This window comes from Muntiacus reevesi, chromosome 2, assembly GCF_963930625.1.
Source record: "Muntiacus reevesi chromosome 2, mMunRee1.1, whole genome shotgun sequence".
Lineage (NCBI taxonomy): Eukaryota > Metazoa > Chordata > Mammalia > Artiodactyla > Cervidae > Muntiacus > Muntiacus reevesi.
In genome coordinates this window covers 273,047,116-273,060,309 of record NC_089250.1, presented here as the reverse complement: position 1 = coordinate 273,060,309, position 13,194 = coordinate 273,047,116, and positions in this window count along the sequence as shown.

Sequence of the window (13,194 nt, the reverse complement as noted above, 5' to 3'; positions counted from 1 at the left end):
CCACATACAGTTATCTGTCCTTCTTCAGCAGGCTTATTTAAGTTGGCATACTGTTTTCTAGGTTCATTCATTTTGGCATAAATGCAGGACCCTTGATTTTTATATTTATATATAGAGAAAAAACAGTTCATGAATATACAGTATATAATAAATATTTCTATAACACAGTTTTGGTACCTATTCTTTTGTCAAGAGACATCTGACCTGTGTCTATGCCTTGGCTACTGCAAATCAAGTCACACTTTTGGGACTGAGGACATATCCCTGAAAAACTGATCGCTTTTCCTTTGGATATCTGTCAGAAATGGGTTTGACAGACTGCAGGCCTCTTCTATGTTAATTTGTTAAGGAACTTCCATTTTGTTTTCCAACGAGCAGTACCATTTACATTACCACCAACAGTGCAGTTAAGATTCCGTGGTTTGTGTACTGTGCCTGTGTGGGTGCTTTTTTTGGGAGGGACAGTAGTGGATAACAGAGAACCCAGCACTGGCCTGGCAGCAAGAGAGTTGCAGCTGCATCTTCTAAAGGACGAACCTCCAGGCTGCAGATCACTGCGGCATCGCTGCCCTTGATTCTTGGAGCCATCTTCCCCTACGTCACAGGACTTTATCACTCTTCTCAGGTTTGGCCCAGAGATTCTTACCGAGCAGGACCATCTTACAACAAGCATTCTGAGATCTTAATTTTAATACTCCTAATTTCCCATCTCCTTCCTGCCCCGTTAGATTTGGATTTCTGCTCATCCTCAGCGCTCTGAAATCACAATCGCTGACACTGAGCACATGAACTCCTAGATGGCAAAGCTGCTGTCCACAATGGTGAGTGGTCCCTGGATGGACAGAGCTTAGATCTGGGGACTGCCACGGACTAAACACAGCAGACTAAACATGGGAATATCTTAGTCTACTGCTTGGCGACACCGGTTCTGTAGGGCATTTCAGGACTTCCTATATTTCTTGGCTCTTCTTTTGAAGAAGCAAGTAGTCACATGGGGTAAAGATCAATTACAGTTAAAATGTCCAGATCATGGGAAATATCTTCATCACCTGCCCTGTTCTCTTGGTCTTCCCTGAGGATTATTCAGCCCAACCCATAGTCCTCTCATCTAAAGACATTTCCAGTATCAGGTACTGCAGCCACGCTGGGAAGAAGAGGAACACTATGAGCCCTACAAAGAAGGGAACCAGGAAGGACTCAAAATAACCCATGAAGAAGGGCAAGAATCTCTGCTGATGGCAACTGATACAGAGGCAATAAACCTGGGGAACAGGAGAGAGACTGTTAGGAGGGGATGGGGAACCTCTCTGAGCCTAGACTTGAAGGCAGACAAAGGGCCTGAGCCAGGGTGACTTGAAGGTGAGAAACTACCATGTCAGACAGAAATGGTTTTGGTATTTGGAAACAGAGAAAAGGTAAATGAGAGCACGACAGGCTGAACCATGAGCAAAGGGTCAGCTCCCAGGAAGAGGCTGGAGACACTGACAGGGCCCTGAGCTTGACAGAGGGCGGTGGAGCCACAGCGAGGAGTCAAGCTTTAGTCCCAAGAACAAATGAAGGACAGCCGAGTTCTGAATGTCAGGACGTGAAAAAAAATCTCCCTTCAGATTTAGCCGTATTCATAGAAGTCATCTGATTAGGAGCCTGTGATCCTGCCTCCATCCTACAGTTTTCCTTTTCGTTTTTCATACAGGGAGGACTGGGATCTACTTAAAATTCTAATTACCACCAGACACTCCCTCCAAACCAGAACTGCTACACACAGACACACAGCCAAGTTGGCTAATCATTTCAGGGGTCAGTGCTGCTCACGCTCATAGTTTCCGGTCTAGTCTCTCATCTCCATGTTACCAGTGGGCTCCCTCAGGCCCAGAGAGAAGCCGTGTATGAGAAGGTCTGAGCTGAGTGAAGAGAACCGGGTATAACTGAATAATGAAACGGGAGGGTGAAGGGCAAGTGGGCCAGGTTTGTCATTATTGCCCATCCCATTTAACACCGGGAACATCTCTCATGTATCTGAGAAAATGAAACTTTTCATTCAAGATTGGGTCAAACTGATAGCAAGCAGGTAATTCTTTATTATAAGATTGCAGTAAAATATTTTCAAAATACAGAATTGCAAATATCTATCCACTGGTACAAGAAACATTCTAAGAGGTCAGCTTAGAAACAGGATCTGAGCAATCTTTTTCATCATGAATAGAGAGGCTCTGTTGGAAGGTTCCAGGGCAATCCAGCCCATCCTTCCTCATTTGCACAGCAGTCAAAGAGGGACCCAGGTCACGTACCTACGCGGAGTGAAGGGATGGGCTGACAGGAAAGTGGGGCCCTGCGGGGCACAAGGAGCGGCCTAGGTGCTGCGAGGACAGAGGAGCTGCGAGGGAAGGGGTCTCAGGAGCGGGGCGGGCTCTCCGGATTCCCAGGACCGGGGAGAGGGCGCGGCCTCGCTGGGAGCAGGGGCGAGGGGCTCTGCCTCCACGGTTGAGAAGGCGACGCGGCGGGGAGGGGCGCAACTCCAACTCCTGAGAGAGGGCTTTACCTGGCGAGGCCAGAGGTAAAAAAGGGTTTTAAGCAAGAAAACGTCGCCAGAGTTCGTGTCTACGTGGACCGAGGGCCGAAACCGCCTCAGAAACACTTAAAACCCAAGCGAAAAGATAACTGGGCCGCAACGGCAGCGGCAGCGTTTATTCCGGGCTGAGCACCGGATGCCAGGGTTTTCAGGTCGCTGAGAATTCCCACAACCTGAGGACGAGTGAGCCGGCGTGGGGCGGGGAGCGGGTCTGCAAACTTACCCTAGAAGGCGCCGCTCGGGGACCTCGGCTCCGCGCTCTCCAACTTCCGGGTCCGTGTGAAAGGGCTTTTGGTATTAGAGCCCTGGCTTCCGACGAGGGGCGGGGCGAGCACCTGCGTGCGCACTGCTCGTGGGAGGGGCGGGGCGCGGAGGGGGCGGGGCCTGTTATCTTGACAGGAGTAAGTTGCTGTCTGTAACACTGCTCAGGTAAAAGCTTCATGTTATATCAGAAGCCAAGATCCTTCCTCTTAAGACTAAAAGGGTTTATTCTCAATAAAAAGCTGTTTGTCACAGCATGTTGCGCTCAGATACTGCTAGTGAGGCTGAAGCAATTCAGCGATCTGGGAACTTGGGCAGTTTTAAGAAACAAGTAAGGGACTAGTCTCTATATTACAAATACAAAACTCTCCCTGGGTAGAAATGGGCTGTTCCCTACTGACACCCTGCAAAACAGCAAACTCAGCATCGTACTGAGTTCAACAATCTCAGGGTCAGTACCTGGTGTCTGAGACGGAGGACTTGAGGGATGTGATCATTTGGGTCACTAACTACAGCCTTAAAACGAGCAAGACACTTTATATGATTAAAAACTGTGTTATTCTTTCCTTTATCCAACATGTTTTAATTATTTCCCTTTCTAAACCCAGTTCTTTAAACAGTGACATAAAGGGAGTTGTACAAGCAACTCTTACAATGACAAACATCACTGTGTAAGTTTAAGCTACAGAGAAAAATTAACTGATATGTATACTGTGAAACGATTATCACAATGCTTGCCTAGCATCCATAATTTTGTATAGATAATCTAAAGAGAGAAAGCAAAACAGGAGAAAAAAACATTTTTTTTCTTTTGATGAGAACTGCATTATTCTTTACAGTGCTCTATCCTATACTTTGAGGAAGTGCTTTGTTTCTCAGGTGTGTCGGATTCTTTGTGACCCCATGGACCGTGGCCTGCCAGGTTCCTCTGTCCATGGGACTCTCCAGGCAAGAATACTTGAATGGGTTGCCATGCCCTCCTCTAGGGGATCTTCACAACTCAGGGATCGAACGTAGGTCTTGGGCATTGCACGCGAATTCTTTACTGTCTGAGCCACCAGTGAAGTCCGACTGTCAAGTATCTTTCCCAAAAACTTGTTTAGGAAATTACACTAAATTAAATAATATCCATAATATAATTTCAAATTGATCATATGTTCAGTATGAATATAATTAGAAATTTTCACTTTCTATTTGCAAGTTGTGATATATTTTAGGTCTTTATTTTCCAAAGTGATGAGGAATCTAGACAGCATATTAAAAAGGAACACATTACTTTGCCCACAAAGCTCTGTATAGTAAAGCGACAGTTTTCCCAGTAGTCATGTATGGATATGAGAGCTGGACCATAAAGAAGGCTGAGTGGTAAAGAACTGATGTTTTTGAACTGTGGTGTTGGAGAAGACTCTGGAGAGTCCCTTGAACTGCAAGGAGATCAAACCAGTCAATCCTAAAGGAGATCAATCCTGAATATTCATTGGAAGGGTTGATGTTGAAGCTGAAGCTCCAATACTTTGGTCACCTGATGTGAAGAGCTGACTCATTAGAAGAGACCCTGATGCTCGGAAAGATTGAAAGTGGGAGAAGAAGGGGACAACAGAGGATGAGATGGTTGAATGGCATCATCAACTCAATGGACATGAGGTTGAGCAAGCTCTGGGAGATGGTGAAGGACAGAGAAGCCTGGCATGCTGCAGTCCGTGGGGTTGCAAAGAGTCGGACATGACTGTGCAACTGAACAACAACGTTCTCTCAAATGTGGGTAACAAAGTCTGAAAAATACAGTCTTCCGCATTTTTGGGATTTATGGATGAACTCCACATCCCCATCAAATCATGGGATCTAATCAACTTTTCAGAACATTCAAAAACAGCAGATTACACATTATTTTCAAAAACACATGTCAAAATATATCTATCTTATTAATATCTTCTTAGATGCACTTCTGTATCCAACTCCCACAGTTTGTTTCAGAGCAGGCTGTTTGATACAAAATCTCGTAGGCATTCTTTTCGTTACAGCTGAGTCAAAATCCTCAGCATGATCAGAAGCTCCCATCACTAGGGCTTGGCACCTGGGATCTGTATCCAGTCCATCCCAAAGACTCAAACTGAGCTTTCATCATGGCTAGGCTTCATGGTCAGACTGAACATTTTCATGATCAGATTGCTCAAGTCCTAATACCTGAACTCAATGTAAAGGTTTTCCCACACTTATTGCATTTGGGAGGTGTTGCTCCAGTATGTTCCCCAACTTGTGATCTTTGGGTAAAAGCCTTGCCACATACTTTAGCTCTGTGTGCTTATTTTCAAGACAAATATTCTGCCATCTAGTGACAAATGTACAATAACATGAAGCTTTGCCATATCCCCTGCAATTTAAATCATGAAGTACTTGGTAAATCTAAGGCACAACCTAAAAGCTTTTCAAAATTCAGTACATTAGTACTCTTTGGTGCACTACAAACAACTTGACTACTGGTGCAAGGGGCACCAATGAGAAAAGGTTGCTCACATTCCTGGCACTGGTGATGAACTTTTTTAGAATGAGTAGATTTTCAATGGCCTGACCACATTCAATATCATCTGTGCTCGATCCAGTGTGAATAGTCTCATGGAGCATAAGATATGAACCACTGCCGAAAGCACTGCAACCTCAATTGTATTTTCAAGGACTATCACCTCGGTACATCATCTGATGGCAAGTTAGGCTTGAAAGTACACTGAAGAATTTATCACACTCATTACATCTTTATTGTTTCTTTCCATTGGAAAAGACACTGATGCTGGGAAACATCAAAGGCAGGCGGAAAAGAGGTTGAGATGGTTGGATGTCACCACGGACTCAATGGACAGGAGTTTGAGCAAGTCCTGGAGATGGTGAAGGGCAGGGAACCCTGCCTACTGCAGGCCATAGGGTTGCCAAGAGTCCGAGAGGACTGAGTGACTTGACGACGAACCACTCCAGTATTCTTGCCTGGGAAATCCCACGGACACAGGAGGCTGGCGGGCTACATTCCCTGGGGAGTTCAAAGAGATCTGTCTCAGCAGTGCAACCATTTTATATTGCTCTTTGATTCTAATGCTCATACAACTAACCAGCATCACTGAAAATAACCTGCTAAAATGAAGAGTCTTTGTAGGCAGTTTACTACCATGGTCATATAAAACAGAAAAGACAGTAATACGCCTCCCTAACACCCGAGAAAGAACTTCAACTCCAGCACCAGTCCCAAAGCTGAAATTCTGAACTAGTTCCTGAACACGTGATTTGATACTTATAAAATTATCAAGTGCCATGTCAAAGCTAAAATGACCTTTTCCTTATAAATTACTACGTATTTGGTGCACTGTATGTGTTCCCTCAGGATCTTACATCGAGAGGAAATCAGACACTGGGCCTCTCACTGCAACGATTGAATTTATTTGGGCTGGAGATGGGGTCGGGGATAGGGAGGTGCGAAGTGACTGGAGACCACGGATAGGGAGAAGAGGGGACCCCACAGGCGCAGCTCAACAGCAAAAACAAAACCAAACAAGTACCTCATGTTCCCAATGGTCGGCCGCACCTACCAAGTCTGGGCTTCAGGAATATGCTGCAGAATGGCTTGCATCTAAGTGGAGACCAGAAACTCCTCAGCCTTTGGTATCAGAACAGGGAGGGGCGGGGCGTAGGACACGCGCCTGCGCCTGGGCGAGTGAGGGGCGGGGTCGAGCGGACACCTCCTGTGTTCTTCCTTTGGGTTCCCAGGTATCTTGTCAGGGTTTAGAAGTACTTGAGGGTCTTTCCTGTCTTGTGTTGCATCATTGATTCCTCATAACTCTAGAAGTTTTAAAGTAAAAACTTAAAATTCTGTGGGATAATTGTATTGAAATTATCCTCTTAACAGGATTCCTGCTGATGAGGCTGAAGCAGTTCAGCCTGGGAACTGAACCTGGTGTGGTGGCCGGGCTGGCCGTGGGTAGGGGTGGGTGGGGTTTGATCTGCGGTGGTGGCTGGACCCAGAAATATTCCTGCAATTAGAATTAATTTAAGCAGTTGAAGTAAACAACAACTGGCTTTGTGTAGGGATGACAAGCTGGAATGTGAAACACACGGCTCTTAGTAACATCTCATAGTAACTCCTGTAAGGAGAAAAATCTCTTGATATTCCACTTCTACAAAGATGAAGCTTATTAGTCACTGCAGCGGCCCAGCGACAATGCACCCTGAGGGGAATGCAGGCTGGAGAAAAACAGGTACCATTCGGAGCTTCAGACATAGTAGCCTTGGTAAATCAGGAATAGCCTCTTGGGCCCATCCTCCTCCTCAGAAAGTCCAGGCAAGTTTAGGCGAGTCTCTCCTGGTTTTCAGATCTCCCAGTTATGGGGTGGTGTCCCCAAGTTTTATTTGGCAGGGTATTAATGGTTAAAAGACACAGGAGGATACTGGCTGAAAGATACTGGGATTTGCTCAGCTGAAAGCCACTCACTGACACTTTCCTGGTGGCCCAGTGATAAAGAATCCACCTGCCAATGCCTGGGACACAGGTTTGATCCCTGGTCTGGGAGGATAACATGTGCCTTGGAGCAACTAAGCCCGAGCAACACAAGTACTGAGCGGGTGCTCTAAAGCTTGTGCTCTTCAACAAGAGTAGCTACAGCAGAGAGAAGCCAGCGCAACAATTAGAGTGGTTCCTGCTTGCTGCAACTAGAGAAAGCCCACGTGCCACAAAAAAGGCTCAGCACAGCCGAAAGAAAAAAAAAAGATACTGAGTGATCTGGACTCTCTCTCTTTGATAAGGATCACCTTATGTTTTGCAAGTCTGGAATTTTAATCTTTATCTTTGCTGAGAATAACCACACCATGTTGATTAAAACAAACTTACTCCATCACAGCTTGGGTGTCCATGTCCTTCTTTCTCTCTTTCTCTCTATATATGGCTGATTCCCTGCAACGTGAAAGCTGGCTGCATAACCTAGGGAATATTAGCCTCTTTCCTTCTTTCACTTTCTTATTGTCCACTCTGGACCGCCAGGTTCCGGTCCAATGAAAGACCAACAAGTGACGCCCAGAACAGGGCCTGGTACACGTGGCAGATTCGGACAGAGTGACCCCAGAGGGCCAATTGAGGCTGGTAAGTACTAAGACATGGGTCAATTGGCTGAAAAGCTAGTTTTCATTCCAATCCCAAAGAAAGGCAATGCCAAAGAATGCTCAAACTACCGCACAATTGCACTCATCTCACACGCTAGTAAAGTAATGCTCACAATTTTCCAAGTCGGTCTTTAGCAATACGTGAACCGAGAACTTCCAGATGTTCAAGCTGGTTTTAGAAAAGGCTGAGGAACCAGAGATCAAATTGCCAATACCTGCTGGATGAAAAAAATGCAAGAGAGTTCCAGAAAAACATCTATTTCTCCCTTATTGACTATGCCAAAGCCGTTGACTCTGTGGATCACGAAAAACTGTGGAAAATTCTGAAAGAGATGGGAATACCAGACCATCTACCCTCCCTCTTGTGAAACCTGTATGCAAGTCAGGAAGCAAAGGTTAGAAGTGGACATGGAACAACAGACTGGTTCCAAATAGGTAAAGGAGTATGTCAAGGCTGTATATTGTCACCCTGCTTATTTAACTTATACGCAGAGTACATCATGAGAAACACTGGGCTGGAAGAAGCACGAGCTGGAACCAAGATTGCCGGGAGAAATATCAATAACCTCAGATATGCAGATGACACCACCCTTATGGCAGAAAGTGAAGAGGAACTAAAGAGCCTCTTGATGACAGTGAAAGAGGAGAATGAAAAAATTGGCTCAGAACTCAACATTCAGAAAACTAAGATCATGGCATCTGGTCCCATCACTTCATGGGAAATACATGGGGAAAGAGTGGAAACAGTGTCAGACTTTATTTTGGGGGGCTCCAAAATCACCGCAGATGGTGATAGCGGCCATCAATTGAAAGACGCTTACTCCTTGGAAGGAAAGTTATGACCACCTAGATAGCATATGAAAAAGCAGAGACATTTCTTGGCCAACAAAGGTCCATCTAGTCAAGGCTATGGTTTTTCCAGTGGTCATGTATGGATGTGAGAGTTGGACTGTGAAGAAAGTTGAGTGCCGAAAAATTGTCGCTTTTGAACTGTGGTGTTGGAGAAGACTCTTGAGAGTCCCTTGGACTGCAAGGAGATCCAACCGGTCCATCCTAAAGGAGATCAGTCCTGGGTGTTCATTGGAAGAACTGATGCTGAAGCTGAAACTCCAGTACTTTTGCCACCTCATGCGAAGAGTTAACTCATTGGAAAATACCCTGATGCTGGGAGGGATTAGGGGCAGGAGGAAAGGGGATGACAAAAGATGAGATGGCTGAATGGCATCACCGACTCCATGGACATGAGTTTGAGTAAACTCCGGGAATTGGTGATCGACAGGGAGGCCTGGCGTTGTGCGATTCACTGGGTCACAAAGAGTCGGACACGACTGAGCGACTGAAATGAACTGAACTGAAGGAACTTATAGATACACAATTGAAATGAAAACATATTGAGGAATCTTGTTCCCCTTGGAATTCTCCCATTTTTTGTAATAAAAAAGAAATCTGGCAAATGGCGTCTTTTAACAGATCTTCAACAAGTTAATAGAAAATGATTGTAAATATTGTTTAAATTGCCTAGAAATATAGGTAGGGGCATTGTCTGTTTTTATAGAACTAGGTGTTCCCATTATTGTAAAGCAAGTTAATAGGTGGGTTATAACATGTTGTGTAGTTTCACCTTGGGGAGGTGTGGCCTATAGAAAAGAAGAATTTGTATCGATGGAGATATGTAAGAAGGAAGAGGAAGAAAGTTCAGGGCAATGAGTTACATCCATTTGCTATAGTTCATTGGGTTGTAATCCTTGAGGGTTGATACTTTGTGCAATGGGTCAAAGATGTAACAGTCTACAAGGAGAGCAATTATTAACGATTTCGTTAGCATGTCGGTATGGAATTTTCCAAATTTGATGGAATGAGCCAGCATTATTGTGTAATAGAGCATGATGCTCTTCAGGAGTAGCAAAAGAGACAAGTTTATCAGCTTTTTCATTGCCGTGAGCCATAGGGCCAGGAAGACAAGAATGTGTTTGAATATGGGTAATATAAATGGGGAAGTGCAGTTCTGCACAATCGATTGTAGTTCAAGAAAAAGTTGTTGGGTAATAGATTGATTAGAATTTATGGTCGAAGTGTCTATATTTCTTAATACAATTCAAGGGCAATGATTAATCCGGAGTCTTTCAAGCATTGTTGAGCTATGTCAAGTATCTCTTGAGTTTCTAAAACAGATGGAGCTGAAAATAATATATCATCCATATAATGAATAACAAGAAAATTAGGAAATTGTTTTCTCACAGGTTCAAGGACTTCGGCTACATAATATTGACACATGGTGGGAGAATTCATCATTCCTTGAGGCAAAACAATTCATTGATACCATTTATGAGGCCTGATATGATTAGGATAAGGAAGAGAGAAAGCAAATCTAGAGGGTGTAAATGTATAGTAAAAAAAGCAACCTTGTAAATCTATAATAATATGCTAGTTTTAAGGGAAAGTGGTAGGTGATGGAATTCCTGCTTGCATGTACCCATAGGTATCATAGATGTATTAACTTTTCTAAGGTCTGTTAAAAGACTCCATTTGCCAGATTTCTTTTTTATTACAAAAGTGGGAGAATTCCAAGGGGAATAAGATTCCTCAATATGTGTTCATTTCAATTGTGTATTGATAAGCTCTTTAGCAGCCTCTAATTTCTCTTTTGTAAGGGGCCATTGCTCTGTCCAAATAGGCTCGTCAATATTCCAAGTAATTTTAATAATTGCATTGTTTGTTAAGTGAACAGTGGCCCCAAGGAAAAATGTGGAAAATATATTTGAGTATGCTATTGCATAAGTAAATCTCTTCCTATTAAATTAAGGGGTGTATCTATCACATGAGGTTGCAATGGTGCAGGCTGGCCTTTTGGTCCCTCACGTGGATATATTGGACACTTTGATAAACCTCTTGTACTTTGGTTTGAGGAACTCCTGCAATTTGGCAAGAAATTCTCTGTATAGGACAAGATTTGGGCCATAAATGTTTGGAAAAAATAGCAATATAGGATCCAGTATCAAGAAGACCAGGAAATCCTTGCCATTAATTTTGATGTTTATATTTGGTCATGCATATTCAGATACTATTGATGTCCATAAGGATTGTTTTTGATCTGTATTGCCAAATCCACCTGTCCGGATGTCATCAGAGGAGTTAATAGACATGGAAGGTAAAAGAAATAGTTGGGTAATTTTGTCCCCCTTTTTGAATTGCCATAGTATCTGAGATGACATCATAATTTGAATTTCTCCCTTATAATCTGAAAGAATTATTCCAGGGTGAACAGTAATTCCTTTAGAAGTCAAACTAGATTGGCCAAGTAAAAGGCCAAAGGTTTGTGGGGGTAGAAAGAATATCCACCTGATTAGCGTAAGTGGGACCTTATATACTTCTCAACCAGCTGCTGAGAATAGATAAAAAGAATACCTCAATGTTGTAAGAGGTCTATTAGGCCCTTTCCCAAGAGATACATCCTGAGATAACTTTGGTACAAGTTTAGCCAGGGAGAACAGCTTCCAGACAATGTCTCTGGGCAAGACATACTGTTGCTGTGTAATCAGGGGTACAAGTCTTGAGATATAGGTTCCCAGGCAAGATTTGTTACAATTATAATCATTACCATAGAGCCTAAGAAAAGCATTTCCATGAGTAAGACATTCTGCCGTGCAATCATTAGTTCTGGACCTAAAGAAAGGTCAGTTCTCAGGCAAGATACATTGTTGCACAAGGCTTAAGGAAAGCCTGAGTGAGAATGCTTGCCTCCTCCTTACAGGGCCTTGGACTGCCTGCCTAAGCTTTAACTCTTTCATTTCCTCTTGCTTTTAGGAGAATATGGTTGCTGGGGAAAAGGGTGGAGAAATCATTCTGTAACTTCTTCCTGCTGGGAAGGGGCATAGACCATAAATTGTTGAGGCAACATATTCTCCTTACCCTCATATAGAGGGTCTCTGATCCAGGGGCCCTGAGTAATAGCTAGAGGAGGCAGTGGAAACTGCAGGAGCAGTGAACAATCACTTGTAACTTAAATGCATAAGCCACTTAGATACAAGGTTCATGAGATAGTTGCAGATATAAAAAGCAAACAGCAAGAATAAGATGACTACAATTATTACAGTCAAGATAGTTTTCCACCAAGGAGGGCGTTGTATTTGAGGTTCTACAGCATCACATTGCCCTGTACCGGTTAACATTTCAAAAGTAACTTGGTTTTGGGGAGTGCCAGCTCAAGCATTAGAATTGGCATGATCTCGGGCCACATCCTGAAACCACACTGTCCACTTAAGATATTCTCCAAGTTTAAGAAGAGCCCTTATCAAAAGTCGGCAATCATAAGGAACAAAACTTCCAAAAGAAGATGCCATAGCGTTTAAAAGTTCCTTAGCAAAAGGCAAATGAGGGCCGGACATAGTTACAAATTTTTTCATTTGCTGCATGTCCGAAAAATCAGTGCCTTCTTATTGAGGTATTATTTGCCCTTGGGCTTTGGTATTTCTCATAACAGGAAAAGCAGAGAAACCATCGGCCTTAGAGATTCAAGACTGCAAAGCCAGTAACTCAGAAAGCCTTTGTCGTGGAGAATGAGTGGATAGTAGTTTTTCATAAATACGAGTGCATGTCAAAGGCTTACCACTGTCTTCAAGAAAAGTATTGTCAGCCGTAGTGTCAAAAAGAGCCTCAGAAGAATCATTGTCACGGTCTTCTTGTTCTTGAATTGAGGGGATTTTCGGTTTTGTGTCCTTTGCAAGAAGAAGAGGAAAACTTGGGGCAGGGCTGGTAGGAAAATTTTGAAATATTTTCACTTCAGCTCAGTTGCTCAGTCATGTCTGACTCTTTTTTATCCCATGAATCACACCACGCTAGGCCTCCCTGTCCATTACCAACTCCCGGAGTTTACTCAAGCTCACGTCCATCGAGTCACTGATGCCATCCAGCCATCTCATCCTCTGTCGTCCACACCTCCTCCTGCCCCCAATCCCTTCCAGCATCAGGGTCTTTTCCAACTCTTCACATGAGGTGCCAAAGTACTGGAGTTTAAGCTTCAGCATCAGTCCTTCCAATGAACACCCAGGACTGGTCTCCTTCAGGACGGACTGATTGGACCTCCTTGCAGGCCAAGGGACTCTCAAGAGTCTTCTCCAACACCACAGTTCAAAAACATCAATTCTTCGGCACTCAGCTTTCTTCACAGTCCAACTCTCACATCCATACATGACCACTGGAAAAACCATAGCCTTGACTAGATGGACCTT